Source organism: Pseudorca crassidens, chromosome 9, assembly GCF_039906515.1.
Source record: "Pseudorca crassidens isolate mPseCra1 chromosome 9, mPseCra1.hap1, whole genome shotgun sequence".
In the NCBI taxonomy this organism is placed as follows: Eukaryota; Metazoa; Chordata; class Mammalia; order Artiodactyla; family Delphinidae; genus Pseudorca; species Pseudorca crassidens.
The window spans coordinates 8,115,077-8,130,547 of record NC_090304.1 but is presented as its reverse complement, the minus strand read 5'-3'; positions in this window follow the sequence as shown (position 1 = coordinate 8,130,547).

The window sequence follows — 15,471 nt, the reverse complement described above, 5'->3', positions numbered from 1 at the left end:
CAGGAGCCAGGCAGCCCTAGCTGCTGCTGGTGGCCACCCTAGGAGCCTCAGAGCGGCTGATGGTAGGATGAAGCTAATGCCTTGGAAGACAGAGCAGAAAGATAGAGCATGCTTTTAGATGATACTGTCTGAGCACACCTCACCTCTGGACTTCTTTTTTTTTTTGGCTGCATCGGGTCTTCGTTGTGGCGCACGGGCTTCTCTCTAGTTGCGGCGTGCGGGTTTTCTCTCTCTGTGGTATGTGGGCTCCAGGGTGCGTGAGCTCTGTAGCTGTGGCGTGTGGACTCCAGAGCGCATGGGCTCTGTAGTTTGTGACACGTGGGCTCTCCCGTTGAGGCATGCGGGGCTTAGTTGCATCATGGCATGTGGGATCTAAGTTCCCCGACCAGGGATCGAACCTGTGTCCCCTGCATTGGAAGGTGGATTCTTTACCACTGGACCACCAGGGAAGTCCCTCCTCTGGACTTTTGAGTTACATTTCCCCATTTTCTTGAGGGCATCCTAAATGATACCGCTTGTCAGCTGGGGTGGGGTGTTACCAGGGCAGGACCTTCAGCCCTCAGACTACTAGCTCTGGAGCGATGAGAGCTCATTTTTGTTAAAGAGCAGAATTCTCCAGGCTGTAAGTGTTGCTGGATGGTCCTTCCCCCTCCTCCTGCCTCCTGAGGGGACTTCTGTCCTGGCTGGGTCACCTTCTCTGCTCCTGGCCTTCGAGATGAACCTTGTCCCTGCCACGTCAGTTCCCGGACCCCTCGATGCAAAATTGGGAAAGTGGGAAAGAGAGTAGAGGAGATGGTGGGATATGATCTAGTGGGTTTGGGAGATTTTTGACGGGGAGGAGAGGAGAGGAGAGAGAGAGAGAAAGAAGGCTTGGGACACTGATAGCCCACGAGAGGACAGGAGAGATTTCTTGCAGCGTCATTTCCTGAGAGCTATTAGTTGAGGATATCTGGACAACTTCTGGAATACGAGTGTGGGTCTGCACAGAGACTGGACCGGACAGTGTGTCTTGTCTGACCTTCGGTTCCACAGATGCCCCTGCTTGCTAGGGGCTCAGATATCCGGGGCAGAGGTGGGACTGGAGGAGTCCGGGGAGCATTTGGGCTTGTTCTCCTGGGATTTGTCTAGAAGAGAAATGATGGACACAGGTATTTAGGGAGCAACAATTCCACAGCTATGGAAACCAAAGTGTTGTTTTTTTCTGGGAAATCTCCCAACTCTATTCACGTGCCTTAGTCTCTTTGGCACCAAAGAATGTGGAGAAAAGCAGAATGGAGTGACCTGTGGAAAAAGAGAGGAAACAACCCTATTTTAGGAACATTTTGGAAGGAATGGAGAACCTGTTTTCAGTACCGTATCTCCGGGTGCACACCAGTCAGCGTGTGGACAAAGCCGGAAGCTCATCCAATCGGCCTTCATGAGGCTGGTTTTGGTCCTCAGGACCTGTTTCTGGTCTTTAAAGCAAAGCTTTTCAGCCTGGCTCCTTGCCTAGTGTCCCGTGGAAGCAGTCTTCTCAGAGGTCACGGTGCCCCGCCTGCTGACCCAGGTGGGGTCTTTGCTGGGTTCTCCTCTCCTTAGCCCCTCGGCAGTGTCTGCTGGCCTACCTCTGGAGACAAGGCTTCTCTTGGCCTCTGGACATTTCTGTCTCTCTCCTGGAGGCCTGGGGCTTCACTTCCTCCCCTTGGAGTCCCCTCTATTTGCCCTTGGCTCTCTTGTCTTCTATAGGTGCCTCTCCGCCATTTCACCTTCACTATGGTTCCTCTCTGCAGAGAGGCTGGACGGCCCTGGGAGTTGTGAGTTTTCAACAAAGAAACAGTCCCCTCCCTAAAAAGACAGACTGTGACTCGTTGCAGGGCTGGTAGAGATTCAGGGACCGGGCAGAGCAGGGGTCTCAAACTCTGTTGCTGGAAAGGGCCGGGCAGGCACTATAGAGGGGTGGCCTGGGCCACGTGTGAGGCATGAGGGAGTGGAGGAGGTGTGGTGAGCTGGATGTAGGGGGCCCTGTGGAAGGGACAGGAGACCACCCAGCTCTAGCTGGCTGTTGTCACGTGGGAGTGAGGAGCTTAGCATTGCCAGAATAACAGCATTACCTCGCAGAGACAGTGATGAGGATAAACAAGAGGCTACACACAGTACCCGATGCAGAGCAGGCTGCCCATATACGGAGCTACCGTCTCTGGGAAGCTTCCTGATTCTTCTTCCATGTTGATCTCACTCTCCTCCGAATGGCTGCAAAAGTTGTTATGCCCTCATGTGGTCCTGATCACATAGTGCTTGAGTGACAGGATGTATTGGTCAGCTATTACCATGTAACAAATCATCCCCAAACTCAGTGGCTTAGAACAACAACTTATTCTCGTGACTTCGTGTATTGGTTGGGCTTGGCTGATCCAGCTGGGCTGTGGCTTCTCAGGCTTTGCTTCTGCCATGGGGGCAGCTCAGTCCCACGTGCCTCTCATCCTCCTTCGGCTGGGGGGCTAGCCAGGCATGCATCTCTATGACACAGGCACCAGTGGATGAGGGGAACACATGAGGCCTCTCGGGACCTGGCTGACTGTCAGTGCTGTCACTGGCCAATGAACAGCACACGGACAACCTCAAAGTCAAGGAGCAGGAAAGTGGCCCCAAACACGACCGGTCCACAGCTAGGGTGTGACACACAAGAGGTGGGGTTGGCGCCAACAATTCAGTCTATGGGATGGAATGGGCACAGTCTGGTTTGGGTCAGTGCCTCATTGCAGTGGCTGACTCTGTGGGGCACAACCCTTCCTAAGAGGTCCCAGGACCCTGCTGGGAGCCATCGCTGAGACAGGGGGTCAAGCACACCAAGCAAATCGTTAGATCCAGCTTTTCTGTGCAGAAGGGTGGAGAGGGTAGGGAAAGACACACCTGGCAGTGTGGTGCATGCAGTAGGTGCCTACTCAGTGTTCAATCAAGGAACTTAAGTCTAAGTTCAGAAGTCCTATCATCTGTCCAGGGGTGAAAGAAGTAGATTTTCCCTTGGGTGGTGGTGGGAAGGAGCCCAGAACAGGGATCTGGATGGCTTTGATGTCTCTTCTTAAGGACTTGCTGATTTCTCCCCCAGAGCCAGAAGCACTGTCCAAGAGAGCAGCACGAAAGGAGTCTAGATTTGATCTTGAAATGCCTTTCTTGTTTTTGTTTTTTTTGCGGTACGCGGGCCTCTCACTGCTGTGGCCTCTCCCGTTGCAGAGCACAGGCTCCGGACGCGCAGGCTCAGCGGCCATGGCTCCCGGGCGCAGCCGCTCCGCGGCATGTGGGATCTTCCCAGACTGGGGCATGAACCCGTGTCCCCTGCATCGGCAGGTGGACTCTCAACCACTGCGCCACCAGGGAAGCCCTGAAATGCTTTTCTTTAGGGCTTTCTTTTTTTCCTCAAGCAAGTTAGTCTCTTTTCAGTATTTCTTTTCATTTTGTTTTAGATATATCTCCTTTCTAAATAATATGACTGGATTAAAACATTTATTGAGGTATAATAAACATCTAGTATGACACACACTAATTTTCAGCAGACAACTTGCCCACATTGAACGTAGATCTGTACCGGAGCAACCAGCACCGGATGGAGCTATAGGACATCCCCCCACCCCTCACCAGAAGGCTGCCCCCGCCAGAGGTAACCACTATTCTGACTTCTGTCGCTCTTGTGTTGTCTGTTCTTGAACTTCATATGAATTGAATCCCACAATACGTGCTCTTTTGTGTCTGGGTTTTTTCTCCTAATATTATGTTTGTGAGGTTCATCCGTATTGTTGGGTGTAACAGTAGTTTGTTCTTCTTTTCTTTGCTCTGCGGTAGTTCACTGCATGAATACACCATTACTTATCTGCCATTGATGGACATGTGGGTTGTTTCTACCTTGGGGGCTATATTGAGTAACCTTGCTGTGAACTTTCCTTTGGGTGGAAATATGCATGCATTTCTCTTGGGTATTTATGCAGGAGTGGAGCCACTGGACCACTGTGGAGGCAGGCATATGTTTAGCTTTAGTAGATAGACAGGGCCATGTGGTTTTCCAAAGTGGTTGCATATAATGGGATTTGGGATTTTCTCTCTCTGTTTCTCCTTTCCTCCCTCCCTCCCCCTCCCCTCCCCCCTTCTTCTTTTTCTCTCTCTTTCCTTCTTTCTTCCCCAACTTCATAGTTAATAGGAGAATTTAGCCCACTCGCCTTTATTGTGACAATTGACATATCTGGTTTTTAAAAATCATTTCCATTTTATTTTATATTTATGTTTGTATTTGTCACAGGACAGCTGCAAGTAACAGAAATCACCTAGTTTAAGCAGAGGGAGATTTAGACCAGGACCCAGATGCTTATCAAATTGTTGTAATAGCTGGAAGAACTAGTTTTGGGCTGAGGTTTCAGTAGTGATTGTCTGAGTGCCACAACACAACTGGCCTGAGACGGAGCAGCTATTTCCGGCATGACCAGGAGGCTGGGGACTCAGCCCACACCATCCCTGCTGGACATGGGGGTCAGGACACACCACCATGACTGTGGGTTGCAGGATGACCCAGCCTGGCCACGACTCAGCCCAGAAGACCATGCTTAACACTGCCTCTGCCCTGGGGACCTCAGCCCCACCACCATCACCCTCGTTTGCCTGAAGCAGAAGCAGGGCCTGGTCTCACTTTTGTCCTCAGATCTCACCCAGGTGCAGCTGCTTGGTGGAAGCAAGGTGATGGGCAGAACAGAGCTGCGAGGGAGGCTAGGAAATGCATTTTGTTTTCTACCTTCCAGCCATCAGCAAGGTGCTCTCCAAGGGGTTGGCATGCTGGAGCTTTTCCAATTACTCGACTTCGTTGTTTTCTTTTTTCCTTTTTTCACTTTTACCGGCTTGAACAACTGCATTCTTATTTCTGCCCTCCCGCACCCCCTCCGCTCCCGATTTAGAAGTTCCACTCTGCTCCTGGATTCTACTGGTGGTTAACTTTCCATCCTAAATAACCTTATTTAAACCTCAAATTCCCCTTCCCATATCCAAGCTCAGTATTAAAAATACCCTACCCCCTAATGTTTTACTTTCCCACTCTGCCCACACCCCCCAAAAAGAGGATTCTGGGACACTTCACTTCCTCTCTCTTGCTCCCTTGTCGCTGCCACCAACACAATGTCTGGGTTTTACTGATGTCATCTAGAAACTTTTGTTCCAGTCTCAGACTATTTGATTTTGGGTTTTTTTTGTTGTTGTTTTTCGGCTGTGTTGGGTCTTCGTTGCTGCTCCTGGGGTTTTCTCTCTAGCTGCAGTGAGCAGGGGCTTCTCTTGTTGTGGAGCACGGGCTCTAGGCATGCAGGCTTCAGTAGTTGCAGCACGCGGGCTCAGTAGTAGTGGCTCTTGGGCTCTAGAGCGCAGATTCAGTAGTTGTGGCACACGGGCTTGGTTGCTCTGCGGATGTGGGATCTTCCCACATGATCATCCAGTGTAACTGTAAGGAAGCTTTGTGCTCACTGCTGGTTTTTAAAAAATTTTTATTTTAATAATGTTAAAAATGATGTCTTTGTATTCCTATAATTTATATTTCTTTGATAACTAGTGACGGGCACAATGTTTTCTCATTAATTTTTTTAAGCATCTTTATTGGAGTATAATTGCTTTACAATGGTGTGTTAGTTCTCACTGCTGCTTCTTGTATTCTCTGTTTTCTACTCTTTTAAGTCTTCCATTCCGATTCGATTTCCAACTTGTCAGAGCATGTCCTGGTCTGTTTCCCTTGTTGGTGGTGAAGGAGTCTTTCTTTTCCTGGTCTCCTGTGTTCTGTCACCAGTTTGTGGATGAGAAGCCTGCCTCTCCGTCTGTCAGGAGCCTTTCAGTCTGGAAGCTCCAAAGACTTTGTCTTTATCTGTGGAGTTCAGACGTCTCACCCAGCTGCGTCGAAGTGTGTATTTTTTATTCATCCCTCCTGCCTGCAGCCCTTTCAAATCTCAAGATTCATGTCTCTCTTCCACTTGACTATTTCTTAAATTAGCACATCTCCTTTTGTCATTTTTCTCCTTCCAGAAACCCTATTACTCACAGTTTCGGGTGCCTGGTTTGACGATCTTATTCGTGCTTTCGTTTCTTTGTGTCTTGGCTCTGTGCTGGGAGCGAGCTCTTCCATCTCATCGTCTAGAACGCAGCTTCTGCTCTCAGAGGACCTTTCCTTTTTTCACTTCCTCTATTAAATGTTAATTCTGGAAATCGTGTGTGAGCGTCTGTTTTGAGATCTCGAATGCCTCCTTCCTGTGCGCTGTGTGCACCCCCCTGGCGGGTCTCATCCGATTCATTAGGGCCTCTTTGCGCAGAGAGCAGAGGTCGCCCTGTCCAGCTGGGAATGCCCGCCCAAAGCAGTGGTGGGAGTCTGGCGGGTAGAACAAGGGCTCGTGGCACCCCTCACCGAGCCGTGCTGTGGGAGGGCGCTGTGTACTCCCAGGTCTCCACAAGAAGAGCAGAAAGCCCCCAGCAGCAAATGCTGTACAGTCCCCAAGGCGGGCGCGACCCCCAACCCCTTCAGTCCTGGGCAAGGAAGTTAATGCGGAAGGATCCTGAGGCCGTGGAGAGTAATGGAAAGAGAGCTTTGTTAAAAGAGGAGGATTAAGACCCAATCGAGGAGTGTCCTTCACGTGGGAGGAAGAGCCAAGTGGCTAGTGGTGACCAGAGAGGGAGCTGTGGCAGGGACAGTGCTCGGGGTTCACTAAACGTGCCTCATTTTCTTCCCGGCACAGAGTAAACCACAGTTCCCAGCATCCCCTGCAGATGGGTGGGTCCAAGGGACCATGTAACCTGTTCTGGCCAATGGAATGTGAGCAGAAGGTACGGGCGCAGCGATCTGGGAGCATATGTTGAGGATGGCGGAACCACACAGTGGAAGGATCTTAGGTTTCTGAGTCACTCCCTGGAGCAGAACAGCCCAACCAGGAATGCCCGTGTTGGACTCTGCATGAGCAAGAGGTAGACTCTGGCTGTGTCAGCTCCAGGGCTGTGGAGCGTGCTTTCCTGGAAGTCTCTTGGTACAGCTCATTGACCAGAGCTGGATCGCACGCTCTCGCCTGAGTTGTTTGCAGGTGGCGTTGGTATCCAAACAACATTTGGGTTTCGTCAGCAAGGAATACGGTGGGCATTGATTTGGAGTAGGCGACCACCCGTGACTGTTAGTGAGGCTAAACCGCTTTTTATTTCTTTTCTTTTTTTTAAACAGCTTTTTATATATTTATGACCTGATTTCACTTTTTGTCGATTGCCTCTTCGTGTGACTTTGCCTATTTTTCTACCAAGGTTTTCATGTATTAGGGATCGTAGTGCACATCTGTCATTATTCTTGTCCACCTGACGTCTGATTCCTCTTCGCCCCTTGGGAGTATCCCTTGATTTCTGCGCTGAAAGCTGTAAAGGGCAGGAGCTCGCCTTCCAGCCCCCCTTGGAGCGAGGATGCAGGCCTGTGATTGAGACCCTGCCGCTCAGATGCTCTCGTCTCAGAAATGCGATTGGATGCTAGTGATGGGAGGAAGCAGGAACTGTGCAGACTTCATTCTGGAGAGGATGGCAGCAGTGGCAGCCGACCTATGGCCCTGTCGGCATGGGGGACAGAAGTGGGGTCATTACCTGACCAACTGTAGCACAACTGCCATTCCTGTCTGGGAGGACAGCCCTCCCAGAGAGTCTGTGCTGGACTCAATATCCATCTCTCTTCTGCTTAAATCAGCTAAAGTCAGTTTCTGTTGCTTAGAACAACAACAAAACCCAGCTGTGATATTAACCCTTTGTATCTGTTGCAAATCTCTTTTTTCGTTGTCATTTGTCTTGCAACCTTATACACACAATAGCTTTTCCCATAAAGGCATTTTAGATTCTTAGGCAAATAGGTCAACCATTTCCATAGTTGTCTCTGATTTTCAAGCCGTGTTTAGAAAGGCCTTCCATAGGACTTCCCTGGTGGTGCAGTGGTTAAGAATCTGCCTGCCAATGCGGGGGACACGGGTTCGATCCCTGGTCCACGAAGATTCCACATGCCACGGAGCAGCTAAGCCTGTGTGCCACAACTACTGAGCCCACGTGCCACAACTACTGAAACCCGCACGCCTAGAGCCTGTGCTCTGCAACAAGAGAAGCCACCGCAATGAGAAGCCAGAGCACCACAATGAAGAGTAGGCTTGCTCACTGCAACTAGAGAAAACCCGTGCATAACAACGAAGACCCAGTGCGGCCATAAATAAATAAATAAATAAATAAAAAGAAAGGCCTTCTATAATCCAAGATTATAAAAATATTCACCCGTATGTTAAATTTTTAAAATTTCAAGTTATTATTTCATTCAAATAGTTATATTTAAATGTGTTATGTTTAAACCTATACATACTTAAAGTCAAATACTATCACTAGAGTTGAAAAAAACATTCGTTCTTGGCTTCATTTCCGATTCCTGAAACCCCCTCTCCAGAGGCAACCACATTCAGCTTTTTACAGACGTTTCCTCTTTTTTGTGTGATCACTGCCTCTCAGTGAAGTGGTTTCACTTTAATTCCTGGTGTTCAGTTTTAGATATATCTCTTCATTTGCTACCATGGGAAACGAGGTCTTACTTTCTTAGCATCCACACTTCTATTTTCTGAAACCGCCCAGCCCTTTCTAAACCAATAGGCCCCCTCCATTTTCTGTTGCAGATTATGTGTTGAAGAAGATGGTGGTTTGTCCTACGGTTTCCTGCAGTCTGGATTTTGCTGGTTGTACGCCATTGGCGTTTTTGAACGTGTTCCTCTGTCCCCTGTGTTTCCTGTGACTTGGCGGTTGGATCTAGAGCAGGGGGTAGCAAACCTTTTCTGTCAAAAGCCAGAGAGTAAATGTTTTAGGCTTCGTGCACCACATGAGTTCTGCTGCAGTTCCTCAAATCTGTGCTGTAGCATGAAAGCAGTGTAGACAATACGTAAACAAATGAGCAAGGAGGCATCAAACCGGACTTGGGGCCCTGGCTCGCGGACCCCTGAGGCAAGGCTTGGTCTGCTCAGCACCTCTTTGGAGCTGCCTTGTTAAGGAGGCAATTCATGTCCCATTGTTTCCAACTGTTTTTTTTTTCCTCTTTTTTAAAATTGGGATAAAACAAACATAAAATTTACCATCTTAACCATTTTTAAGTGTACAGCTCCATGGTTACTAAATACATTCACATTGTTGTGCAGCTGTTACTATCCTCCATCCCCTTAAATCTTTTCATCTTGTAAAGCAGAAAGTGTTCCCATTAAACACTCCCACCCCCGGCCCCCGGCCCCCGGCTCCAGGCGGCCGCCATGCTACTTTGTGTCTTTATGATCCAATTACTTTTTTTAAAAAACTTTTTGTATTGAGTTATAGTTGTTTTACAGTGTTGTGTTAGTTTTAGGTGTACAGCAAAGTGATTCAGTCCCGTATATACATATATATATATATATATACATATATATATATACATATATATATATATATATATATATATGTATATAAGGTTTTAGTTCTTCTCCATTATAGGTTATTACAAAATATTGAAAATAGTTCCCGGTGCTATACAGTAGGTCCTTGTTGTCTATGCAATTGCATTTTAACTCGAAAAACACAAAATGAGGTCAAAACTGAAAGTGGAGTTCACCCATGATCCCGACACATTTTTGGGGAAGTGTGTAAATTGAGAAGTGAAAGCTATACCTTCAATACTACTCCCCACCCCCCAGAACCTCTACTAACAGCTGGGCAGTTTCTACCGGACCTTTTAATGTACTTAGAAGAACCTCTGTCTTATAACTGTGCAGGCTGCCTCCTTTCTGCCCACAGGGGTGTCTGGAAGGGGAAGGGTGGAGGACCGACCTTCCATCTCCACCTCCGGGGGGCCGTTGACTCACTGCTGAGGGGGTGGGCCGATGCCCCCCAAGCCACTATGGAGCAGGGACACCTTCTCCCCTTTCTGAATTTTCGTTGCCTCTTTTCTTGGAATAATGCAAACACCAGAATGGATTTTCAGTTTCTCTTTCTTGGGATGTTCACGAAGTTTCCCCCAGGAGTCAAGGGCGGGGGCAGAGGCTGCACATCGTGCCCTGGGTGGGCCGATCCGCTCCCTTGTGTGGGCAGAGGCGGGCTCACGGCGCCCCCAAGGAAGCACCTTGGTTCCTCCCCTTACCAATCCTCTCCCTTTCCATCCTGTGCCATCCAGCCTAGGCCACCCCCTCCCCTGGGACACCGCCCTGCAGTCTCACATGTCCCTTCAGCCACTTGCAGATTCCACCTCCCCTGATATCCACTAGGTGGCGCTCTCCTCTTCTGCGTTCCTCCGGGCTTCCGTGCAGGGCGGTGGCCCGAGGGACGGATCTCAGACCGCTGTTTCTAATGATTTGGGGTGGCGGGGGTGGCGGGAGCCCCGGTGCAGGGAAAAGCGGTGGGGAGTGGAAAGCTGGAATCAGAGGCAGCTCGCACACTAAGATAATGGGGTGTCAAGGTCAGACGTTCTGGCTCCCTTTGGTGCGGCCTTTTAAGAAAATAGGCCAGCAAGTCTGCCATCCTTGCAAAGTTGGGGTCATGGTTAACTGGCTTTGGAACTCCTAGCTAAGCACCCCCGTCCGGCTTATCACTTTGAGGGGCCACGGGTGGACTGGGAATTTGGGGGACTTTCTTCAGAGAGAATAGTGTGACCTTTGGGGTCCCCACCCGCCTTACTCGAGGTGATAGGGAGAGGCACCCACAGAGCTGCTTGGAGGGGTTGATCTGTATCCCCTGCAGCTTGGGTGGGTGACTGACTCCCACCAGAGACCAGGAAATGGTGACTGCCTAGTGATTCAGCCTGAGGTAGCAGAAGAGAGGGCTGAGGTTCTGGTAGACGTTGGTGTCCTGACCAGATCCCCTTTTCGGAGCTGGTGCACCCTGCCGCCTTCCCTGGAGAATTGCCCTCAGCCGACGGAGCCTCAGTGCCTGGAAGGTTCAGGGGGTGGCCCAGAGTCAACGGCTAACTGATACAGGTAGGGTGTGAGAGGATGTCCCCTCGCCTCTAGACGGGGGAAGTCTGTGGTACAAGTTGTGCCATCCTGCTTCCCTCACCCCCAGAGGGGCTGGTCCTGACAAGCTCCGCCTGGTAAACCCCTGCTCCTGGAACCCTGTCTCGGGCTGTGCTTCCAGCTACCCGAAGGCAGGCTGTACCGGGAGTGATCCTAGGAGGCTGACTCCCAGGATGAGATTCTGCACTGGGTGCCTTGCTGGCCCGTTGTGACGAGGCCCCGTCACTGGTGGGGGGCGGAGAGCTGACAGTCCTAACTGCTCAACTTGGTCACACCTGGGACAGGACTCAGGTGGACAGGGATGTTCTGGCTTATGCAATATCCCTGGTGCTTGAGAGACAGTGGGGAAAATAATAGTCGTGAGGACCGTGGGAGGGGAGGCTGTTGCTGGGGACCACTGATGCTTTGAAGGAAAAAATCCCAACAGCTTAGGCCATTGATCACCCGTTTAAAGCAAAATCAGGAGGATTCCTAGACAGCATTTAAAGAAACCTCTTCTGCAGCCAGAGGGCAGACAGCTGGAGGAAGACTCGGGACTCAACTGTAACAGGATTTCAGAGAGAGCTGAATTCCCAGCCCGAGGAAGTCTCCCCTCCAAAGCCAGGGACCTGGGAGGGAGCGGCGGAGATCCTGAGACCTGAGATGGAGCTGTAGGGGAGATGTTCTTGAAAACCTCAAGCCCCCAGACCCTCCTGTACTCTTGGGCCCACAGAAGTGGCCCATCCCTCCTGTTGGAATAAAGACGTCCCCCTCTTCCTTTCTTTTTTTTTAAAAAATATATTTATTTATTTGGCTGCTTCGGGTCTTAGTTGCGGCGTGCGGGATCTTTCCTTGAGGCGCGTGGGCTTAGTGACCCTGCGGCATGTGGGATCTTAGTTCCCGGACCAGGGATTGAACCTGTGTCCTCTGCATTGGAAGGTGGATTCTTAACCACTGGACCACCAGGGAAGTTCCCCCCCAAAGCCCCTTTTTTAAAAAAAATATTTATTTATTTAATTTATTTATTTTCCTTATATTTTTGGCTGCATCGGGTCTTAGTTGCAGCACAGGGGATCTTTGTTGAGGCATGTGGAATCATTTCGTTAAGGTGTACAGTCTGTTCAGATTTCTCTCTAGCTGTGATGTGTGGGTTTTATCTCTCTCTTTGAGGTCAATAGTCGTGGCACACGGGCTTAGTTGCCCCGCAGCATGTGGGATCTTAGTTCCCCGACCAGAGCTCGAACCTGCATCCCCTGCATCGGAAGGCAGATTCTTTACCTCTGGACCACCAGGGAAGTTCCCACCAACCCCCATTTCTTAAAGACTAAGCAGAAATCTTAAATAAGGGGCGCTGTCCTACAAAACAAAGCCTACCCTCTTCAGGATCTGCTCCCACCTCCCCACTTGACCACCAGACCCCAAAGTACAATAACATCTCAGCACGCCCTGACCAGGGGAGTGTTTTGACTGCTACGGAGCAAGAGGAATTAATCGTCAATGGAGCTGCAGGAGAAGTGATCAGGGGCTGGCAGAGACTGGGAGAATATTTCTAGCAGTGGACTCTGGACGTTCCGGATCAAGGGAGGCTGAATATAAGCTGGATATTGAAGAGTTTAACAGTATTGAAAGACTCTCTAAAATTTGACTCTTGGAAAGGCCCTTGGGAGATGGTTCTCGGAACCTTGGAAGAAGTAATAGTGCACGTTCAGTGAAGTAGATGCTGGAACAGCTGGGGCAGACTATGGGAGAAAGTGTGCAAAGGCTCAGAAAAGCTAGAATGGGTCTTCTACTGTAGATTGGAAAGCCTGCTGGCTGACTAAATCCTGGGAGGATCCCCCTCTTTACCAGTGTGATAAGCAGTGGACTGGGGAGGTGGCACCAGCAGCGTTGAGAAGCCCAGGGGTGACTGTAGGCTAAGCCTGAGAATGGGAGATATTGCTACAGAGCTGAGCTCCCCAGTAGCAATGGGGATGATTGGATGCTGGAAGAGCAGAGACCAGAGGCCAGCACTTTCCTGTAGACAAGCAAGGAGGGTGCAATTACCCAAAAGGACAGCAAGGTTGGGATGGTACCCAAGGGCCCTGACCTGCCGGAGATGGAGGTCAGGAGATGGCTAATAGGACATGACATTTCCAGGGGCAAGATATTTGGGCAGCCAGCATGAGTATTGTTTAATGTATATAATTGAAAGTGATCAAGAAGGGATTAGCAGGAGGCCAAGGTCCGATGCCCCAATGAAAGTGGTGATCCCTTGCCCAAACTTGAACCAGTTCTCAAACTCAGAATCCACCAGCGGAAAGAGGGGTCGGTCCCATGACTTCCGCAATACCGTGGCAAGCATACAGAGCAACGATTTCTCCAGTCTTTCCCTAAAGCAACTGTATTAGTCTACTAGGACTGCTGTGACAAACTATCACAAACTGGGTTGCTTAAACAACAGAAATTTATTTTCTCATAGTTCTGGAGGCCAGAAATCAGAAATCAAAGGGTTGGCAGTGCTGTTTGCTTCTGAAGGCTGTGAGGGAGAGTCAGTTCCAGGCCTCTCCCTTAGCTTCTGGTGGTTTCCTTGGCTTGCAGATACATCACCCTGATCTCAGCCTTCACCTTCGCGTGATGCTCTCCATGTGTGCGTATCTGTCTCTGTGTCCAAATTTCCCCTTTTTATAAGGACACACGCATATTGGATTGGGGGCCTCATCTTACCTGATAAACTGTAAAGACCCTATTTCCAAATAGGGTCACATTCACAGGTACTGGAGGTTAGGACTTCGACATTTTTTTTGGGGGGGGGAGACACAATTCAATCTGTAACAGGAAACTTCAACCATTCATTCTAGTAACCGTACTTGGGGAAATGGTGTATGTCAGTTCAGATCCCCTGGGAGCAGGCAGCTGGAGTTAGAGGTGCAAGAGGTTTATGGGGTCATCGCCTGTGAAAGGACAAGGACGTAGCAGGAGCCGCTGGGAAAGCTTTCAGGCTGCGGCGGGGGTCTGCCGCTTGTGGAAGGAGAGTGGGAAGGAATGGGGGTTGGGCAGGAGAAGCCCCCAGCTGCAGTGCAGCTGTGACAGAGCCAGAGCCCAAAGATTGCCCTTTACAGGAGTCCTTCACTGGGAAGAGGATGCCAGGCCCCACTACCCCTGCTGTGTGTGGCTGTTGACCCAGAGCTGCCGGGGGACCGCATGGCCTTGGCCCCAGCACTGTGGTGCTGCATGGAGGCTGTGAGTGCCCTGCCTCGTGGTGGCTTCTCGCTTGAAGGGAGAGCTTAGTGGCATATCTCTACGGCTGCCACAATGGGCCACCTAGATCGTTCGAGGGCTGTTGGATCTAGTGTCCAAAATTGACACCCAGGGATCCAAGGGCCCTCCTGTTACAGTAAAATAAGAATGCACAGGGACCAGGTGACAAAGGGAGGCCTGGCCTAGGTTCGTCTCACAATGGGCCTGTTGTATCCAGAGACCCACTTGGCAGTCATTTTCCCAGTCCCTGAACATATGAATGGGATGCTTGGCAGTTCACAGAAACTTTTTTTTTTTTTTTGGCAGTACGCGGGCCTCTCACTGTTGTGGCCTCTCCCGTTGCGGAGCACAGGCTCCGGACGCGCAGGCTCAGCGGCCATGGCTCACGGGCGCAGCCGCTCCGCGGCATGTGGGATCTTCCCGGACTGGGGCACGAACCTGCGTCCCCTGCATCGGCAGGCGGACTCTCAACCACTGCGCCACCAGGGAAGCCCCACAGAACCATCTTGTTGTTCCTCTGAGCAGCAGCCCCTGCTATAGCCTTGATCCTCCTCTCCCCACCCCATCCTGGCTAAGATAGTAATTCCAAAGCAATATTGCATTTCTGGAGGAATGACAGCAGTGCAATCTTCAGAGACTTAAAGGATGCAGGAACAGGGGTCTTTATCACACCGCTGTTGAATTCACCAACCTGGCCCTTGCAAAAACCAGCTAGGTCATGGCAGACAACAGTGGACGACCAGCGACTCAGCCAAGTCCTAGCCTCCAGTGCAGCTTCTAGGAAGGACCTGCGTCTTTGCCAGAGCCGGTTGATATCATTTTGGGTTATGCGACGCGGCTACTGATCTGGCCAACACGTGCCTTCACGGCCTTCCCCCAGGGCTGTGTTCATTCTCCCGCTGTCTGCACAATAAAGTCCAGAGGAACTGGCCCATCTGGGCAGCCACGTTGGTCCACTCCAGCGGCAGCACGTTAATCAGACTTGAAGAGTGAGAAGCTGTAGGTGTGAGGGAACCCTTGGTAGAACGTATGTGCTCTGGAGGCTGGAGGGAGGTAAGCTGAGTTTTAAAAGGCCCAGTGGTCTGCATGCCGGCTCATTTCCCCTGAAGTAAGGGTCAGCTTATTGCATCCTGTCCCTTCCACCTCCTGGTGGGCCTTCTTGGGTTTGCGGCCGGCACGCTCGGCACTGCTGAACACGTACATATTCAACACTCTTTGGCCCGTTGATTGGGTGACACAGAATGCTGCT